General features: G+C 45.6%; 1 long non-coding RNA gene across 2 annotated transcripts in view; it reads right to left on the reverse strand.

Moving 5' to 3' along the window:
- Nucleotides 1-19688, reverse strand: part of LOC117883385 — a 54505-nt gene extending 34817 nt beyond the window's left edge. For both annotated transcript variants that reach the window (XR_004647246.1, XR_004647247.1), the window contains exon 1: nt 19510-19688. This is a non-coding gene — a long non-coding RNA (uncharacterized LOC117883385). The remainder of the gene's footprint in view (nt 1-19509) is intronic.
- Nucleotides 19689-21314: the final 1626 nt, after the last annotated feature.

Genomic DNA, 21314 nt, shown 5'->3' on the forward strand with positions numbered 1-21314 from the left:
GTTCCCCAGAGCCTATTTCTGCCTCCTTAATCTCAGGCTTTAGTCAACAGAGACAAGGCTTCATTGTTTCCATCTTCATGAAAATTAATTTAACATGTTTTGAGTTTGGCTTCACTGAGCTGCCCTTGACCAAACTACATACCAGCCCCTCCCTTATGTGAGAACTACCCACTTGGGGGCAGGAAGTGGTGCTGGCACTCTTGAATAAGAATGACAAAGCCATCCCAATGCACACAGCAGCTGTGTTGGGGAAGCCATTCACATTTTTAAAGAGGCAAGATTTCAACTTAACAAGAAAAAAGTCTGTTCATACTAATGATAAATTCCAGCTCATATTGTCAGTCACACAGGTAATGTGCTCCACTGTACAGGATACACAAATTAAAGACTACTTACTGACCTCAATCCCCTCACAAAATGCCCATGACGTGGAGAACAACGTGTGTAAAATTAAGGCAGTAACTGACCCTTATAAATTCAGCTCAATCTTCCTTTAAAATGGAAGAAAGCTACTTTAGTGCTGTATTATCAAGAGACTGGAAGAAATAAATTATCTAATTCAAAATCTTCTGCTTTATTAAGCAGCTCCATTTCCTTCCTTGGGGTCATTGTACAAGGTGTCCTTGCTCTTTTCTCTTCCTTTGTGAAGTATTTTTCATTCTTAAATTGATCATTTGCCCCTTCTGATAAGTCGGCCCCATCCTTTTGGGGTAACACCCTTCACCTAGAAATTTAAAAAAAAATATGCTGGATTCTACAAGCTATACAGTTCAAACTGAGTGAAATGAAACTTTCATTATTTGCTTCCTTTATGTAACACATAAAGGACGTCCCAGTCCCTGTTCCATGGAGCATACACTCAAAACTTTGTCTACATGAGAATTGTACTAATTTAACTTGCTTGATTTTAAAACCAGTTTAGTTAAATTGGTGCAGTCCCTGAATGGAGAGAAGTATCGGGGGGTAGTCGTGTTAGTCTGTATCTACAAAAACAACAAGGAGTCTGGTGGCACCTTAAAGACTAACAGATTTATTTGGGCATAAGCTTTCGTGGGTAAAAACCTCACTTGCATCTGAAGAAGTGAGGTTTTTACCCACGAAAGCTTATGCCCAAATAAATCTGTTAGTCTTTAAGGTGCCACCAGACTCCTTGTTGTTTTTGAATGGAGAGAGACACTTATTTTGATGTGTGTGCCTTCTATTGAAGTAGGTGATGTCAGTAAGGAATTTAGTTAAATTGCTACAATTTTTTTGTATAGTGTCAGGGTTCCTTGTTACCCTTCCCCTTATATTTATGACATATAGACAAAATATAAAGGTCAGAGGTGACCTGAAGTTGCCATGATGTGTTGCTAACTCAGTATAAATTGGTGCAAGTGGGTGTAATTTGAGTGCTAAGGGGAAGGAGGAAGCAGGGCCGGCTCTAGGGTTTTGGCCGCCCCAAGCAGCCAAAAAAAAAAAAAAAAGCCGCGATCGCGATCTGTGGCGGCAATTCGGCGGGAGGTCCTTCACTCCCAAGCGGAGTGAGGGACTGTCCGCCGAATTGCCGCCGAATACCTGGACGTGCCGCCCCTTTCCGGAGCGGCTGCCCCAAGCACCTGCTTGAGAAGCTGGTGCCTGGAGCCGGCCCTGGGAGGAAGGCAAGGCTGTAACAGGGATTCTGCCAACAAGAGAATATAAAATGTAAGATCAAGTGGCTCAAAGAAGGGAAGGGAAGGTTTTATTTTGTTGGATGCTTTTCCTGTTACAGCCCTGTCTGTCTATTCCCTCACCATATAAGTTACACCCACTTACTAAGTCAGTGTAAGGTGGTATAATTTACAACACCATTTGTCAATGAATAGGTGAATGGCAGAAGGAAAAGCTGCCGATGGGGGAATGTATGTAAAAGCAGGCTTCCTGCATATACGTCTTACACCTTCCAACTAGTTGCTTTGCTGCTATAACCCAGCCCTTCTGCCCCCTTGGTGTATAAATTACATTCACACAAAGCATGTCAACCCCACTGGCTTCCTTACATAACTTACTCAGCCCTTTGTCACCTCGGAATTTGGCCCTATGTGTGGAATTTAACAATGTTCTCTTACAACAAATATAAGACGTTTGTTTATTTTTTATCCAGTTTTTCTTTGCTATTTTTAGAAATCTATATTTTAACACTGTGGCCCAAACAGCTGGGATTACCCATCACCAACAGTGAAGTGACTGTTAATGCCACAGTGCAAAGAGCCTGTCAGAAATCCATCCTTAGTGCCAAAAATTAGGTCCTTGTGTTTTGTCTTATCTACTTTAATTTCCTTGTGTAGCCATGACATGCCAGACCAGCTGCACTGGTATTTTCACACATTATGTAATGTAATGTAACACGATAGGCTTATTTGGAAATGATGGGCTTAACTCATCCCTGGTGTGTGCTGCTTTGAAGACAAGAGAATTATACCAGGCATGCCGATGGCCCAATACATCAACTCACAGCTGGGATGCATTGGTCTGAGAAAAGACTGATTTAAACAAGAGCTGGCAAAAGCGGTAATTCTGTAGGGATATTTTTAATGTTTTAAATATAGATGAAGATATCCTTGTGACTAATATTCCTTAGCAACTACAGTGAAGTTAACTTTTACTGATCATTTATTACACATCAGAGGCATCTAATGCTAGTATAGTGCTCTGAGATTGGCTGGAAGTCAGGAGATCTGGATTCTATTCACAACTTGGCCACTGACTTACTAAATACCTTGGTAAGGATACGGCTGTTGTAGAAGGAGTCCTGAGCTGCTGTAAATTCCAGTACGCTCTGGATGATCCTTTCTTGGAGTAGTGGCTAAAGTGATATGATGGGCTTTATCTCCAATTGTTCTGATCCCCTTTGCTATCTTCCGGACAAAGTAAAGGGGTCTGAAAAGAGTAATTTAGAGCAGCCCTCACACTGCTTTAAGTGTTGACACAATGAGTGCTCCGGCCAACATTGCTCACAAATCACCAAGATACACCATACATTATGACCCTCTCAGGTAAGCAGTTCAAACACGATAGGTGCAAATCACATGCTTCTCCTATTCCTCTGAACATGTATGTGCAGTGCTCAGACAGCAGCCAGTGAATGGATTATTAGAGATCTAAATTCTCCCCTCACCAGTGGATCCCTAGAAGCTAATGACATCACAATGAGTATGCTGGCATCAATGCCTGAGTATTCTGTTATTTTGCAGCATGATAACATGTGTATCTGAAAATAAGCAGGTCACAGAGCAAGCAACAACAAAAAGTGTACTGAACCACAATCACACCAGCAGTAGTATGTACTGAACGCTATTCAGCTCTACACGAGAGGTCTGGCCTGCAGTGTAACTCACTAACTCTCCATTGCCAGCAATGGGGATGATCTGAGCAGTGTACTTTAGAGCTGCAATCAGAGTGCATGACTTGCACATCTGGGCTTCTGTCTGCCTCTTCTGTTTATTGATCCTCAGGCTTTCAGGTCATTCTCTCCTGCTCCTGCATGGTGTGCTCATAGTCTTCAACCTCCCCACACTGTTGTTCATGTGAGCAGGCTTGCTGGATGGCTTGTTCACCAGCAGGGTTGCCAACCCTCCAGGATTATCATGTAATCTCCAGAATTTAAAGATTAATCTTTAATTAAAGATTATGTCATGTGATGAAATCTCCAGGAATTCATCCTACCAAAGTTGGCAACCCTATTTGCCAGAGGAGTCAAGTTCCTTAGTTACCAGATTTGCCCATTTAATTTGGGGTACGCTCATTTATTAGGGTAACTCTTCTTGGGGGGAGGGGGTTCTGTAATTCTATCCATGTACTGCTTGTGTCACTTGTGTTTTCATATGGAGCTCTACTTCTCCCTTCTGCAAGTTCCCTCCCAATGGAGCTATCCTGCAGAAGCTAGGATCCCCAAAGCTGAGTTCCTCCAGCCCAAGAATCAGATGAACACACACACACACATTAACAGTGTGTCTGAGCGGACCGGGTCAATCAACACTCCCAAGATTACCTCTTATATGTCCCTTGATTCAGCAGGCTGGGTCGAGCAGCACTTCCAAGCTGCCACCCACCTATGCCATAGGTTCAGCACGTCCCTATCCCCACTTTCACATTACAATTGTTCTGGTAGCAACCCACTTGATAAGCAAACCCCACAGGATTTTTGGGTGCTGCAGGGATCTTTAGCTTAAGGGAGCATTGCTAAAGAGCGAATGGGGAAGCCAAAAACACACCCACAAAAAAGAGAGAGAGAGAGAGAGAGAAAGGGAGGGAAGCAACCAGTTTAACCATAAAAGTTAATTATTGCGAGGTAATAACCATACAAGGAGAGCCAAACAAACAAACAAAGAAAACAGTTACAATATTAAGTCTAGCGTAAATTTGATTACAAAAGTCAGGTTTAGAAAATTATACCTGATCACACAAGTCAGGGTTAGAGAGCTACACCTAGAGTAGAGGGGAAAATAACAGAGAGAGAGAGAGAGTTGGGTTCTCACCTCTCTGTGAAGCTTGAACCAGTTGGAGTTCCCAGGTGGTGGTGGTAGCTTAGGGTCCAGAGTGCTGGAGAAAGGCAGAGCCCCCAGCACGATCAGTCAGGGGAAGAGTCATAGACTTTAAGGTCAGACGGGACCATTATGATCGTCTAGTCTGAGAAGATGAAGTCCCAATGGAACTGATGCAGATTTTGGATCCAGGCATCAGAACACTTACTTTAGGGTGACCAGATGTCCTGATTTTATAGGGACATTCCCGATATTTGAGGCTTTTTCTTATATAGAAGCCTATTACCCCCAACCCCATGTCCTGATTTTTCCCACTTGTTGTCTGGTCACCCTTACTTACTTGAGCGTGGGTAGGGGTTTTTTGTAGGGAAACAACAATGGTTCAAGGGAGAACACTAGATTTGTTTATGGGTAAACTGATGGCTCAAGGGAGTATACCAAAGTTGTTTTGTTCAGGCTAGACAATAGGAACTGATCATTCCTGGCTACGGGCGGTGTTCCTTCGAGGGAGCTCACAATGCAATTAGGCAGCTTCAGTATTTTGGATACCAATAAAGGATTTATTATTAGAATTGGTCTGATAACTACTGAGCTGGGTGTATGCAGGCATGGGTTCATTAACATCTGGAGCAGAGATCTCCCATCATGCAGTGCTTCCCTGCTTTTCTGGTCCCAGAGTTCAGTGCAGTTCTTGCCTTGGAATCTCTGTTCTCCATTCTGTATGCTAATAGAGATGCCTCCCTGTCCCATCTCCGATGCAAATGAGGCTAGGGGAGTTGCCTTAATCCTGTCACCCTTGTCCGGAGGGGTTTAGGTGCGTCTCTCCCTGCCTTTCCATTGCTTTTCGTAAGTCTTTCTTCTGATCGGCTTTGGTTCAAGCAGAGGCGAGGGGTGGGGGGGGAAGTCTTTTGTGAGTCAGACAGGCTGGATACTGTGCCCTGGTTCCCCAAGAACATAGAGCTGATAGGTAACAAGTCCCCCCGTTGATGGGGTGCTTGTGCTGAGCGAGTATCCCCATCACATCCTTGATCCCTGGTACCGGGTCTGATCTTCCATCCGTTACAGCCGCCGCATCAGTCACAGGATCCCGCAAACCAGCAGAACCAGACCAATTGCTAGTATAATTTGGAAACAGATGATCACCACAATGAGGTGAAGCATAATATTCAAAAGACCTGTTGCACTGGGGCTCCACCCAAGCAAAATCTCCGACTAGGAGTGATGGCCTGTGTTTTTTACGGTAGCTGCTAGCCTAGCAATCTCCTGGTTGTGGTGTTGAATCTGGAGTTTGCCATTCTCCCCCAAAGTTCAGAGCCTTTGCAGCTCCGCTTGTAAGGTGGGATGAGTTAATAGTCCCTTAATGACAGTGAGACTCATTCTCAGTGAAATGGGGGAAACCTCCTTGTGGAGCTCAGGATAGGCATTCAAATGTTGTACAGTCCATATAGGCACACAACTAACAATGGTGGTTACATTACAGAAACAGCTATTAACATAAGGCAGCATGGGTTGAATCCAATGTCTGTTAATCAATACAATATTACATCTCATTTTCACACACACACATGCTTTACCAACATAGACAATAACAAACCACCCCTTCCTAGATAACATTGAAGGAACAGGTTGTGGGAAGAAGCATTCATCGTGTTCCTCCAATGCTTGGTCTTCATAGATATAGCCCAAACCTTCTTTTCTCCTACATCCTTTTACATTTACTGTGTTCCACACATTATCTTTCTGCAAGGCCCAAGTGCTAGGCGCTCTGGAGTACATTACTGCATTATCATTAATCTGTAATCCCAGTGGGACTACTGGGTGGATTACTCTAATTTCTTTGCCTGCCACAGTTATCAGGAATAACTGCAAGCTTTGCTGGTGGTGATTGTATGAAGCGTTACCTAGTCTCCACCAGGGCTGGAGGACTAATTGTTCCTCCATTACATGGAGCTGAATCAAGTTGATTGCCTCCAGGGGAATTTGTCCTGCTATGGCTTGCCAAATCATTCCCATGATTATGTTCTGGGTGAGAGCCTGAGCTTGCTCACATGCTGAGGTGAATGAGACATTATTCTGGAGAGACTGTACACCAGACATTATTAACTCTTCATCTTTTTCTGTGAGTCTTTCCCACCCAGGAAATACCTTACTAATTAATTACTGTTCCTCGCTTAACTATTTCAAAGATGCTGTTAATGGGGTAATGGGGTTCCCATCTTTCCTATATTTTTGGTGGCATATGAAGAGTTTAAGAGATTCCTGTTCCTACAGGTGCAATCCAATTACTTAATTACCTTTTTACTCTACTTACATGGTCGGCCCCTTGCCACATTCTTACCCATTCATCACAACCCTTATGGCTAATTCCAATCAAGGGAGCGCTTACAGGTGCAATGTGAGAGATATTCATGCTCTCTAAGTGGATTTGAATCTCCTTCAGAGAAGTCTGAGATTGAAGTGGGATCTTTTCCCTCAATCAAAATTTCAGCATTAATTTTTCTACACTCCCCCTTATTTTTAGTCCATACACTGGGAAATTCTTGTACCCATGGATTACTAGCGGAGATTAGGGTTGCTGTGGATGCCTTGATAGCAGCACAATGATGCACAGCAGAGATCTCTGCAGGCCTCCCTTCTAAATTGCATAACACACCATTAGCTAGTTCCACAGTTAGCTGAAATGTTCGGAGGAAAGGTACACCTAGGATTTCCTTCTCATTTCCTTTATGAGCACAGCATTCTACTTGTCCCTGTAGTCTATCAATTAACAAGGGAACAGCCTGCCAGACCGGAGCTTCTGGATTTCTCCTCCATACCCTCTGAGCTGAACCTGTTTAGCAATGGGTCTCCTTCCAGAGATCCCCTGGGGACTTAAAATGTTTACTGATGCTCCGGTGTCCACTAGCAATTGGGCTAACATCCAGGGGTTCCCCACTGTAGCCCTCACAGTGGGTCTCCCCCATAGATCACACTGAAGTCTTGTGATCATCTGGGGAGGCCCATGGGGAACCGGGCACCCCTAGTGATCAGCACACTCCCTCGAGAGCCTCCACTCAGAAGAGTGGGCAGGGATCTTGTTTTGACAGGGAGTGGACATGGGGGACCCACTCCGTAGCAGGGAAGTGGGCTGAGGGGGGGTTCCCTGCATTAACTCTGTTCTCCCCATGACCTGAGACAAAGCATTAATCAGGATGCTGAGGGGTTGGCGATCATATTTTCCCATATCCTCCCCTAAGTTCACCATCTCCTTCCAAATCATGTTCCTAAGGGTCTCCTTGGGTCAGTGCTGCCCAGGGTTGTGGGAGGTAGGGGGATTATAAGTGGGAGGGCAAGTGGCAGAGTGTCACCCTTATCCATCACATTATTCACAAATGTGATAGCCTGCATGGGCCCTGAGGTATTCTTTTTGCTGATTTGTCTTTTTAAGACACCAGTTTCTCACAGCAAATCCCCTGCCTGTTTGATTTTTGCCACTAGTTCATTCCAGGTTAGGTGTTCTACATTCACAGCCCCCATGGTCTTTTTTGTCTGAGAATTTAGTCCTGCATAAGTGCTCTGTACTAATTCGAGTCCCTGATAATGGGAAGTGATAATCCCGTTCTCTTCTGTCTGGGGTAATGAATCAGAGAAAGCTGCCAGCATCTTCTTTCAAATTAGGTAAGCTTCTAGGACCTCTTTTGGTTTCTGCTCTTCCCTTATATACAGTTTTTTAAGGGAAGAAGCAGGCAGTAATATTTTAAGAGCACTTATCATCCATTCCCGGGGTCCAGCAGCAGTCTGCTCCCAAGAACCTATGCCTATGTCTAGAGAATCTGCATCATAAGGAGAGGCACATAACTAAGCCAATTGGGTTAAGTCCATGCCGTCAACAGAGGGGTACATTTACCCAACACGAGCCAGCCACGCAATGGCAGTGTCACAGTTTAGTGGCCCCAATCTCTCAGCAAGGCTTGACTAGGCGACCATCTTACTACATCCGTGACCAGCTCCATTGTGGGAAGATGGCTCCTGCAACTGTGTGTTTAACCTCCCTTGTGGAAACAGGGGCAACATTATACATGTGTGGCCAGTCGTGGTTAAATGGGTTTTTGGGACCAGCATCAGGGGGTATCTCTGTTTTCCCATGGGGCTCCAAATCGCAATCTTCTCTCAACCTTACAGCTGCTACCACCCCCTTATGGGCACTAAACTGGGCATGCAATTTACTAATCAGTGCTTCACACTCCTGATGGCCTGTTGCTGCCTTGGCTGCCTTATTCTCATCTGCCAGGAAGTGAGTTGTTGCTCTCGCTTCTTCTAACAAAATGTTTTTGTGTGTTAAATCTTTCCTATACTGTTCTGCATTCCTGCTGGCCTTGTCTCTCTCGTCTTGCATATTTCTAAGTACAGTCACCATTTTAAGCTTTTCTGCTATAAATTCACACCTGCCTGTCTCACATTTGTTCAAATGCTGTTGTAACTGCTTTTTCTCCAGCTCCAGTTCCTGCCTTCCCTTTACCATTTCAACCATGTCCAGAAATGCATAAAATAATGGCCATGCAGCAACCGCATCCTTTGCACTACCCGTGGCTTAATGGTTGTGCAATATCGTTCAAAGCTTACACTCTCTTCAATCAGGGGATACTCACCCTTAAAGCACCCCCTTTTCCAGGGGTATGCCCCTTCTTCATTACCCATCTCTCTAACCTGTTGGTTTTCTCCTGTCTCAAGCAAGCAGCCAAGAAGTTTTTTTCAGCCATCTCTACTTTCCTTCTCTCACTAATGATCCCTACCAAAATCCCTTTCACACAGTCACAGTATTGCTCTAAAATCTTTACTTTTAAGGCACAACTCTTAACTCCTTCCTGCACAGTCCTACAGTTATTCTAAGCACAATTCTTAACTTAAAAGTTACAGGACGTTACCAAATATTCTAGGAGAGAGGAACCTCGCTAAAGGAGCTTAGTCTGAAAAAGGAAGGGACAGTTTGCTCGGGTCTGTGCCTTAGTTTCCCTGCTCCGCAGCAACTACACAACAATTGCCACGTGATTTAGGTCATGTGCTACCCGCGTTCTCCACCAACTTGTTACCAGATTTGCCCGTTACTTTGAGGTACACTCATTTATTAGGGTTACTCTTCGGGGGAGGGGAGGTGTTTCTGTAATTCTATCAATGTACTGCTTGTGTCATTTGTGTTTTCATATGGAGCTCTACTTCTCCCTTCTGCAAGTTCCCGCCCAATGGAGCTATCCTGCAGGACCTAGGTTCCCCAGGGCTGGGTTCCTCCAACCCAGGAATCAGATGAACACACACATTAACCGAGTGTGTCTGAGCAGACCAGGTCAATCAGCACTCCCAAGCTGACCCCTTATATGTCCCTGGACTCAGCAGGCTGGGTCAAGCAGCACTTCCAAGCTATCACCGTTATATGCCCCTGGACTCAGCAGGCTGGGTTGAGCAGCACTTCCAAGCTGCCACCCACCTATGCCACAGGTTCAGCATGTCCTTATCCCCACTTTCACGTTACAGTTGTTCTGGTAGTAACCCACTTGATGAGCAAACCTCACAGGATTTTTGGGTGCTACAGGAATCTTTAGCTTAGGTAAGAGGAGCGTTGCTGCAGGGTGAATAGGGAAGCCAAAAACATAAAGAGAGAGAAAGAGAGAGACAGGGAGGGAGGGAAGCAACCAGTTTAACCATAAAAGTTAATTATTGCAAGGTAATAACCATACAAGGAGAGCCAAACAAACAAAACAGTTACAATATTAAATCTAGCTTAAATTTGATTACAAAAATCAGGTTTAGAAAATTATACCTGATCACACAAGTCAGGGTTAGAGATCTATACCCGGGGGGGAGGGGAACAAAGAGAGAGAGTAGGAGTCTCACCACTCCATGAAGCTTGAACCAGTTGGGGTTCCCAGGTGGTGGTGGTAGCTCTAGGGTCCAGAGTGCTGGAGACAGGCAAAGCCCCCAGCACGATCAGTCAGGTGAAGATGAAGTCCCAAAGGAACTGATGCAGATTTTGGATCCAGGCATCAGAACACTTACTTAAGCACGGGTAGGGTTTTTTTGTAGGGAAAGAGCAATCGTTCAAGGGAGAACACTAGATTTGTTTATGGGTAAACTGATGGCTCAAGGGAATATATCAAAGTTGTTTTGTTCAGGCTAGACAATAGGAATTGATCGTTCCTGGCTATGGGCGGTGTTCCTTCAAGGGAGCCCACAATGCAATTAGGCAGCTTCAGTATTTTGGATACCAATAAAGGATTTATTACTAGAATTGGTCTGATAACTACTGAGCTGGGTGTGTGCAGGCATGGGTTCATTAACAACTGGAGCAGAGATCCCCCATCATGCAGTGCTTCCCTGCTTTTCTGGTCCCAGAGTTCAGTGCAGTTCTTGCCTTGGAACCTCTGTTCTCCATTCTGTATGCTAATGGAGATGCCTCCCTGTTCCATCTTCGATGCAAATGAGGCTAGGGGAGTTGCCTTAATCCTGTCACCCTTGTCCAGAGGGGTTTAGGTGCGTCTCTCCCCACCTTTTCATTGCTTTTCATAAGTCTTTCTTCTGATCGGTTTTGGTTCAAGCAGAGGCAGGGGCAGGGGAAGGTCTTTCATGAGTCAGACAGGCGGATACTGTGCCCTAGTTCCCTAAGAACACACAGCTAACAGATAACACCTTATAGAGGTGCAGATGATTTGAGAAGTGCCAGACGTATGGTACCAGATTTTCTAGTTTTGATCTTGTTCCTTTAGACTGTGCTCAATGCCCAGTCTGGTGAACTTCCCTAATACATTATGGGTCACTAACCAGTAGGTCAGTACTGGAGGGGAGCTCCACCAGAATTGCCTCATCATTCCACAACCCAAGTCAGGCCTTCCCATTGGCCCTGTGACAATTCAATTACAGCAAGTATTCTAGGAAGCAAATGCCATGAGTAGCTAGAACAAAACATTCAGTGATCTCACAGCTCTGGCTTCTGATGAGATTTAGGGGTATGCTGTATACTTGCCTGGAGCGAGTACTGGGAATCATTTAGCCTAAGTGAGAGAACAGAGTCTGAGGAACCCAAGACATGTGATCATACTTCAAATATCTGCACAATCTGTTGTACCCAATCCCACTGTAAGTGTTACTGTGAGTGCTGTGCTACACCAGTCCCTAGGGGTCTGGTAGTGGGTTGAGTGCACCACATGCTCAGGGACAAGTGCAGTAGGTGCTCCAAGCACTGGGCTCTTCAGCCTCTAGCCCTTGAGAATCCACTCAGGGCATTCTCACTTTGTATAAGTGCAGATTCCTTTACTCGGGCTGCCAGAAATAAAAGATGTGAACATCCCAGGATCGCTTGCTTTAACATCTACCAAAAAGGAACCCAAAAGTTCCCAACCCAGCTCCTAGGGGCAGTCCAGGCCAGGCGTATGAAACTAATAAAGTCCCATTGAAACCCCTCCACACTGTTCTGGCTTCACCCATGTGTCTTCCTGTTAAGGCTACATCTTCCCCCTGCCAGCAGCAGGTCCAGCTCTGGTCTGTCCAGCTGTCAGACCCTCCAGTCCCACCTCCAAGGCTGCCTGCTCTCCAGCCTCCTCTCCACAACCAGCTGCCAGGCTACTGTCTCTGGCCAGTGCTTCTGCTCTAATCCAGCCCTCTCTCCTGAGCCTGGACTTATTTTCCATTCCTGTACTCTGCTGGCTGAGTGTTAAACTGGGAGTTAACACAGTGCCTTGTTATGAGCCAGCAGGATCATTACAGTATTGTGTGTGGTGCCTGTCTGTTGTAGGTAAATTCCACAACCTTTAATGTATTTACCCTCACAACACCCCTGTGAGGTAGAGCAGAACTATTATCCTCATTTTATAGATGAAGAACTGAGTAACTTGTCCCAGTCACACAGGATGTTTGTGGTGGGGCAAGAGTTGAACCTGGATCTCCTATGGTCTCAATTAGTGCTCCAACAACTGGACCATCCTTTTTCTGCAATGAATAGTGTAAGTGGGTGGAGCTTGTTTTATGGAAGGAGCCTGGAAGAGTACCACTACTTTTTTGTTTGGTTTCCATTTTTAACGCTGTCCATCCTGCTAACCACAGATGATAAGTCTGGTATCTCAGGCACCAGGCATTCTCGACAGAGGCCCCTCAGCTGTAAAACTTGCTGCCACCAGAAGTCAAGCTGACAGAGTCCTGCAGCGCCTGATGTAAGATTAATCTCCTTTGACTTGCCTTCTAACAAACAAAAGGGCTGCAAAATTACTATGGAAATAGTGCTCTGGCAAATAACCACGTAAAGTTAATTTGTGGATATAGGTCGGCTGTAAACTCCTTGGGGCAGGGACTGTCTTTTATTTTGTGCTTTGCAGTGCACCAAGCACAGAGAGCCATAATCCTGGTTGGAGCCTCAGAGCATCACTGCAATATAAATATTTAGCAATAATAAAATGCCTTTAATAGTAGGGTGGAGAATGTGGTTTGTTTCCAAACAGGAAATGGTCTTTTAAATTTGTGACTGTGTCTAGATACTATAATGAAAGGTGCACACTAAAGAGAGCAGACAGTAGCGTGATAGTGTCATTGCTTTGCAGGCATTAATTCCAACTAACCGAAAAAACCCACCTCTGTACAGCTTATCAAAATTTAGGGTTTTGAGTCATAGCTGTGTCCCAGAAACTAGGTTTCTGCTATATAAAACCTCTAATCCATGTGACAGGCAAGTCATGCTTGAGTAACGGGATAAATGAAGGACCCACAATGGAAAAGCTGAGGAGTGGGGAGCATAAAGACAGTGAGACAAATTCTGTCCTGCTGGACACCCTCGGAATACCTGCATCTTAAGTCACTAACCCTATTTCGTCTCTCCACCCTGTACACCTACATGATGCATACGGTGGGAGTCAGCTCCCAGCTTGCTAGACTCTAGACTGTCACAACCCCACTGAGGGAAATGGGAAGAGGCATTCACCATTGTACTGTGGTGTTTGTCTGGCTAGAGATGGCTTTCTGCACACCTTGTGTAACACTAGGGCCATCTTTCACTCACATTCAGTAGTAAATGGCAAGCAGCAAAAGGTCAAGATGCTTATTTTTTTATATAATTTTGTATTATGTAGGGGGGGAAATCATTGACTGAAAAAAAATCCTATAAACTATAAAATATGAGACTTAGCTCCCAATTTTCTTGTGGCAATAGACATGACTAATCCACAGTGACAGCACTGTGCTTGGGGCCTGCTGCTTGTACTGGTACAGCTGGGGACTCCATTGTTTTTACCACCATAAAGTGAGGTAATTTCTTTAAAAAATGCTAATGGAATCAGAACAGGAGATGGCTAAAGCATCTCCTAAAATTACTGTGAATAAAGTAATTGTTTTCTATCTGTGCTAATATAATCTGTATCAGAGTTGAGAATATTATCTTGTTTTTAAAACCAGAGACATTGACTTAAAACTAGACACTTTGGGCACCATCTTCTTCTTATTTACACTGGTGGAACCCCATTTAAGGCCTTAAAATTAATCCCTATCTTGGTTCAGAGTCCAGCCCAGTGGGAAGTGGCATATACCTCCCTTATCCTAGGGCTGGTAGGGGCCCCCAGCTCATGTTAGGGCAACCCTCAGGGCTGCCCTAACTTGTACCTCAGCCACCCTGGTCTCTGTAGGCCTTCAGCAGACAGGGAAAAGATGGGGTGTAAGAATGCCCTGGTCATGCCTTCTCCCAGCCCATCCTGACACAGCCTCAAACTTCTCCTGCACTGAGGGATCCTGAAGGGGAACAAAGAGCCAAGCTAGCCAGCTCTGTGCTTGCACTGGGGTGTTCTGCAAGAGAATACTTTATTGTTGTTTTGCAGCCCCTCTGTCAATGGAGCTGGAAAAATGGGGCTGCAAGGTACCATTGATGGTGCCTGAAGTCACTGGAGAAGCACTGTGTAACCGAGAGGAAGATGAACTCCCTTTATAACTACATCTAGTCAGACTAATGTTGTTTTAATTTTAATTTCAAAATGTTTTGCTCTTATAGGAAAAGTTTTATTCACATGAGGAGGGAAAGTAGAGTCAGGGCCGGCTCTAGGATTTTTGCCGCCCAAAGCAAAAACAATTTTGGCCGCCCTCCCTCCCCCGTTCTTTAATTACACCACCCCCGGCCCCGCCTCACCTCCGCCCCTTCTCCAAATCCCCAGCCCTGCCTCCTCCCCCAAGGCTCTCAAGCCTAGGAGGGAGGGAGGGGGAGAAGCGGCGCCCGCGCCGCAGCCACTCGGAGTCTCCCCCCCCGCCCAGGTTTGAGAGCCTGGGAGGGAGGGGGAGACCCCGAGCCGCCGCGGCGCGCGAAACAGCTGATTCGCGCGCCGCTGCTCCCCCTCCCTCCCAGACTTGAGAGCCTGGGAGGGAGGGCGAGTAGCGGCGCGCAAATCAGCTGTTTCGCACGCTGTGGCAGCAGCAGCGGAGGTGAGTTAGGGCGGCCGGGGCACATTTTTAGGGGCGGCATTCTGGCGCCGGCCATGCCGCCCCTAAAAATGTGCCGCCCCAAGCACCCGCTTGTTTTGCTGGTGCCTAGAGCCGGCCCTGAGTAGGGTTTACATTTGCAAAGTGCTGCACAAACATTGCATGCTCCCTCTACTAGACCACGCTGCCTCATTAAAGGTTTGATCCTAAAGGATCAAAGTAACTGAAACATCCATTCTGACCTCCTGATTTCCCTGGAAACCAGTTGCTAGGCACCTGGAAAGTTAATATATCACAATCCTTATCCACAAATGAAGCGGTGTAGAAGTCAGGCATCAGAAATAATGAAGCCACTGTCGATGCCATATCTATCGTAGACTCTAAAAACAATGGTGGAAGAATTCACTGCTCATGAAAATGAGGGACACAAAGTATGGAATAGAGCTAGGCATAGTGTAAGTAGGTACCGTAGGTGCTTCTTGACACATAGCTCTGCCAATACACGTCAGCATCAGCCAGGGCACCTGAACACCCTACTGTCCTTGGCCTCTCACTGCCAATTGTGCCAAATTGTTTGTTTGGTAGCTTTTTGAGATGAATAGCAAATACTCCTAACGACTCTTATGCAAGCAATTTATAGGCTAAAATTTGCTTTTACAAATCATTAGGACAATTACAAATAATAAATGTGCAGTAATCATGACCTGATCACAGATAATTCACAAACAGTAATGACAGCTAAATTAATTGTTCACGGTGCATAGATCACCTGGCCAGGACTGGCTCCTAAGCACCAACAAAGGAAACACGTGCTTGGGGCGGCACAATTCCAGGGGCAGCATTCCGGCCATTCTTTTTTTTTTTGCTTGGGCAGTTGCACTCTCGGAGCTTGGGGCAGCAAAAAACCTAGAGCCAGCCCTGCACCTGGCTCTACTTTTGTGCTTTCGAGATTCAAAGTGACAAACTCTTCAAGGTGGATGTTTTTCTTTTTCCTTGGGTTTCCATTCCAAGCACATCATAGAATCAACCTGCTTGATTCTTTCCCATATGCATCATTTAACTGTCTGCTTTTCCCTTTTATTGCCAGACTAACCAATATCTGAATCGAAATGCATTTAAGGTTAGTTACATTATACAGTTACAGGTCCTGATTCTGATCTCATGCTAATTTTATTCTGTTGTAACTTCATTAACTTCAGTGGAGTTAACCCTAGTTTACACTGATATAAGTGTGGGTAGGCTCAGGCCAACAGTTTTCTTTTTTTATAGGGTGTTCAATATACTTATATTGGCTGTCATGCCATATATCTATTTCTATTACATACATCTGTTATGTTTTAAAGATGTAATTCTTTGCCTTTTAATAAACTGCATGCAAGTTATTAATCTTTTTGTTGCTAATATCATTCTAATCATATGAATATATGAATAAATTGCACAATAGGCCCTGATCCTGCTTCCATTTGAAGACAATGAAAGTTTTACCAATGAGTTTAATGGGAGCCAGATCAGATTCTGAATTATAGTTCTTATTGTACAACACTGTCAATCTAGCTTCACTGCAAGGCATAAGATCATGATTAAGTTTTGTCAACCATCCAAATGTACACATAATTAAAGTACGTCCTGTGCTATCCTACTGTAGGGTTGTCACCTATTTACAGTTGTCCTGTGGGACATGTCAAGTCACTTCAACAATGCAACATTTACATTTTTGTATCATGATGTGTTGATGCATCACATTGTATTGACAAGTCATGGTGTAAAATCACCAGGAGGAGGAGGAAAGGTTAAAACAACCTAGAACAAAGTAATTAATACCACCATTATTAGAGGTGGTTGATTGGGTCCATCCACAGCAGCAGAAGGTGAGTGGAAGTCCAGAATAGTATTCATCATAATACAATTTTAGGAGGGCCTGCAAGCCTTGACTCATGTGACTAATCCCAACTGATTACTGATATTGGTTGGGACCTTATTTAGATATATAATCTTTCATGAAATCTGGATCTCAGAATGCTTTATGGAAACAAATACAAGGGAGTGGGCACTATATATTATAAGTACACTCCACTGAAGCTGCTGTCAATCATATCTATAGTGATGACTTCCTGGCCAAATCCAAGAGCTTCTTTCCCCTTACCTTCCAATCTGTCTGCTGGATTCATACTCTCAGTCACTCCATTCTCTTTAGTACTCTCTCCTTCCTTACTTTTCAGTGTCTTTCTTGTTGGTGGTTCCTTTTCCTATCTAACCAGTTCTATATAGGTTCTTATACCACCTTCATTATTGCAGGATCTGAGCGCCTTCAGTAGTGCATTAAACATCAGGATGAGCATCTGTCATGCATTCCTTCATACTCTCCATCCTCTCCTGAGAGGGAGAACTGTGTGTGCAGTGGAGCATTTTGTTGTGGAGAGGGTTATGTTAGGTTTTTAATAACCACACAGCAGTATGTATAACTTAGACAAGGCAGGTCATCTTGCACTTGGAGAGAAGGAAGTGAGATTTGTGTTGGTCCTTAGTTCCTGTGGGAATCTTGTCCTGGCCCCTAAGAAAGCTCCCTCCCTTTATAGAGGAGCTTTATCCTTATGATAGAAAGTTCCATTTTGCTTGAGGAGGAAAGTTGTTGACCACAGTCCTCATCCTGAAGTTTTGGGTGTTCCAGCTTTGCTGGGCCCAGGCCCCTGAGCACCTTGAAGATAAGGACTAAGACTTTGAACTCTTTTCCACTGGTGTCACTGGTGTCTGTGCCCCATCCTCCTCTCCCTTTACACTGAAATGATGGGTGACTAACTGAGCTCTTATGGCTTTAACTCCCATTTCTGTGCTGATGACCACTACACCTGTCTCTGTGCTTCTGATTTGTCCCTCACTTCAATCTTACATCTATGAATCTTTTTCTGACATCTGTCCCTAGATGTCCTGCTGCCAACTCAAATGCAATATGAACTCATTTCCCTTAATATCCTCCCTTCTTTTTCCATCATGGTCATGAAATCCGCTCTCCTGCCTGTCTCCCAAGCAGGCACCCCGATATCATGCTTGACACCTCTCTCTCCTCTCCTAACATCAAGTCATTGCCTAAATCTGCTGATTCCTTTTCTATAACATCATCTACATCCCCGTTATCTTGTCTTTGATTTGGTAATGTCCCACCTAGGATACTGCAACCTCCTTCCCTTCAGTATTGCCATATTTCCATTCTTCACTGGCATCACTTGCCCTCTGCATCAAATGCAAACTTCCTGTCTTTGCCTTCAGTGCTGTGTGCACAGTTTTGCCCCACACTGTTCTACTCCCTGACTCCTTTATGCTCTGGCAGCTCCACTGGCTTTCATATGCCCTGTGAGTTGTCTCTCCCACAAGCGTTTTTGCACTTTCACCTACACTGTCCCTTTGTCTGGAATTACCTTGCTGGCCCTGGTCCCCATCCAGCCCTCACTTTCAATTCCCTCCTTCCCATTTCTGAACCCATTGAATCCTTGTTGCAAAAATGTAAAATGGGGCGTAGCTACGGGTGGGCCTGGGTTGGCTGCAGCCCACTCCCTTAGCATCTAGGTCCACCCAAATCTGAGCAGGGGTGTAGTGCTGCCACAGCGGTCCCAGAGCCTCACTTGGGCATCTGAAATCCAGGATGGAGCTATGTGCCTGCCCTTCAGAAAGCTACGCTCCAGCAGCTCGGCCTTGCCATTTTCTGAGCTGCCCCATGCGCATGTCCAGCGTGGCAGGTGAAGCCATGTCTGGAGCACCAGAGCTAGGAAGAGGGTGTGCTGTCAGGGGAGAAGCTGAGCTAGCAATCTGTTATTGCCCGTCCACCCGAAAGTTGGGGCCCACCCAAATTTCCACTCCTAGCTACGCCACTGATATAAAAAAACCAAATCAAACAAACAATACCATTTAAAAACAGGAACTAACCTGCTGTGTATCTATAGCACCAGAAATAACTCATGTCATGACCTTCCACACTGCCGAAAACCTTCTCCTTCCTTTGACCCCTCCTTCTTTGTCTCACCTCACTCTCCATTTGTTAGGGAGCCCTAGACTGCAAGCCTGCAATGCCAGCACGGGGTCTCTGCAGAGCGCTCTGCATACCTATGGGGTGGTAAAACTTAACAATAGCTTTAGCTCTCCATTTCCCTTGCTGAGCATCTGGAATGATAAGTTTCAAAGTAGCAGCCGTGTTAGTCTGTATCCGCAAAAAGAACAGGAGTACTTGTGGCACCTTAGAGACTAACAAATTTATTAGAGCATAAGCTTTCGTGGACTACAGCCCACTTCTTCGGATGCATATAGAATATGCATATGGAATGATAAGGAATGTCACAGCGGAGTTGATTTAGGGTAACAAGCAAAGGCTGCTTCTGTAAACTGTATTAATACTAGTTATTGGATTAAACCCCCAAAACAAACAGAACAGCCCTAAAAGCACAAAGCCTTCCACCTATGAAATAATAGGCTTTTGACCAGAAAAGATAAAGTACCTGTTATATGATTACCATCTGCCTATCAGGCAAGCAGACCTAGCTACTTGTACTGGGAAAAAAGCTTCCACCGCGCACCCAGTCGGGTTCAGAATCCTTTCCTGTACCTGGGTTCGAAGCCACCCGTGCCGCCTGCAATTGGTCTTCGCATCGTAAATGGGGATTCCGCCTCACAAACCGCACAAAAATCGCCCCTTCAAAGTTATGCTAATATGACCAGGGTCGGGATATGTCTACATTCATGCGGCTTCCCCCCTTCCGTACACACTTAACCGCAGGATCTCGTGTCTAGTGGGACGAGAAAGCCGGGGGCTGGGGTAGGTTTATTCTTGTCAGTGCCCTATGATCGTTTCCAGGAATAGGCAGCCTATAAAGCGTGATGGTGGGTGCGGTGCCAGCTGTTTCTGCGCCGATTTCTGCTTTAGGATAATTTGATGCCACATTTAGAAAACACCACGGGTCATTTCAGAGCAAAAAGCGATGGCAGGAGCAGTTAATCATGCTGCATTTATGTGCCTGGTCCCCCTACCCCCACCCCAGCTTTTCTACCTCTCACGTTGTGTGCGTGTGTATGTGTGTGTGTGTTCAATACCGAGCCCTCCATTTCCCGAGGTGTGACTGCTTTACTGCAGGCTGAATCCCCTCCCGCTGTGTAACAGCGTGTGTGTGTGTGTCTGTGTGTGTGTGGTATAAGTGACAGGATCTCCTCTCACACAGCCGCAGACTCGACTGAGCGTGGGGGGGAGGAAGAGCCCTGCCCTTTCCCTACAGCTCCCGGTTGCTGCGTGACTACTCGCTTTCACAATCATAACACTGTGGTTATTTAAACGGATCTCGGCGCTGATCTGCACGACACCCTTACCCTTAAATTTACACTGCAATAGCGTGACAGAAGCCGAGAACGGTCCCCAGCTCTCCACCTCCTCAGCGCCTGCAGGGCCCCCTGCATACAAATCACTCGGCCGGTCTCACGCAGGCGGAACATATGTTCAGAAGGCAAATCAAACGCTGGAGCTCTTTTGTTTTTAATCAAAGGAGCGGGCGGCCGGGCTCTCCCTTTAATACGGCGCGCAGTTAAATACCCCCCGCTTCCTAAAAATGTGGTTCGAATCGCTCTGTGCTGCTTCACACGCAGCACCACCTCCCCACACCCCCCGCACATCATTCAAGGTGAACCCACTGAACCGGGTGCTTTGGGGTGATGCGATTGCACTGCCTTGACACTAAGCTGCCTCCCACCTCGATTCCCCCCAGAATGTGCTGGGTAGGGGAGGTCAGTTTGCACCTTGGGAAGGGGTGGAGGTGGTGAATCGGAGGTGTTCATGTATAGCGTGTAGAAAGGACGGAGGAACCCAGGGCTTTCGATCAGGGTTAAAAGAACTCGTCAGCCCTTGATTTTGACCTTTGAACATATGTTCCTACTGCGTGAGACCGAATGATTAGTTAGTTAATGTTTATAAAGCGCTTTGAACGTGTAGGGCGCTACAGGCATTACATGGTGCTGAATTATTAAAGGGGTCTGCGGGTGGGGGTGGGGGGCTGTGGAGAGGCGGCGGGTTACTAGATCGGGTTCATCACGTTGTTAGAAACACACGCAGAGAGCCCATACGCCGTTTTAATAGCTGCCTAATCCCTGTAGTGATTTTTCAAAACCCTAATGGAAATCAGTGTGTGTGGATATATATAGAGAGACACCATGAAGCCAGCGTGCGTTCGACATCTATATTTGGCTGTCTCGTCTCCAGCTAGCGACAGCCAGCCCCGTCGTAATTACCTAATTTCTAGCTCTGGTGTTTTGAGATAAAGTGATTCAGTGACGTTTCCACCCTCCCCTGTAAGTAGGTTAATAAGAGGGTGGACGCTTCTTTCGTGTCCTGGTGTCGAAAATTCTCTTTATTAGCTGCCTCGGTTG

This window comes from Trachemys scripta, chromosome 9 (assembly GCF_013100865.1).
Source record: "Trachemys scripta elegans isolate TJP31775 chromosome 9, CAS_Tse_1.0, whole genome shotgun sequence".
Lineage (NCBI taxonomy): Eukaryota > Metazoa > Chordata > Testudines > Emydidae > Trachemys > Trachemys scripta.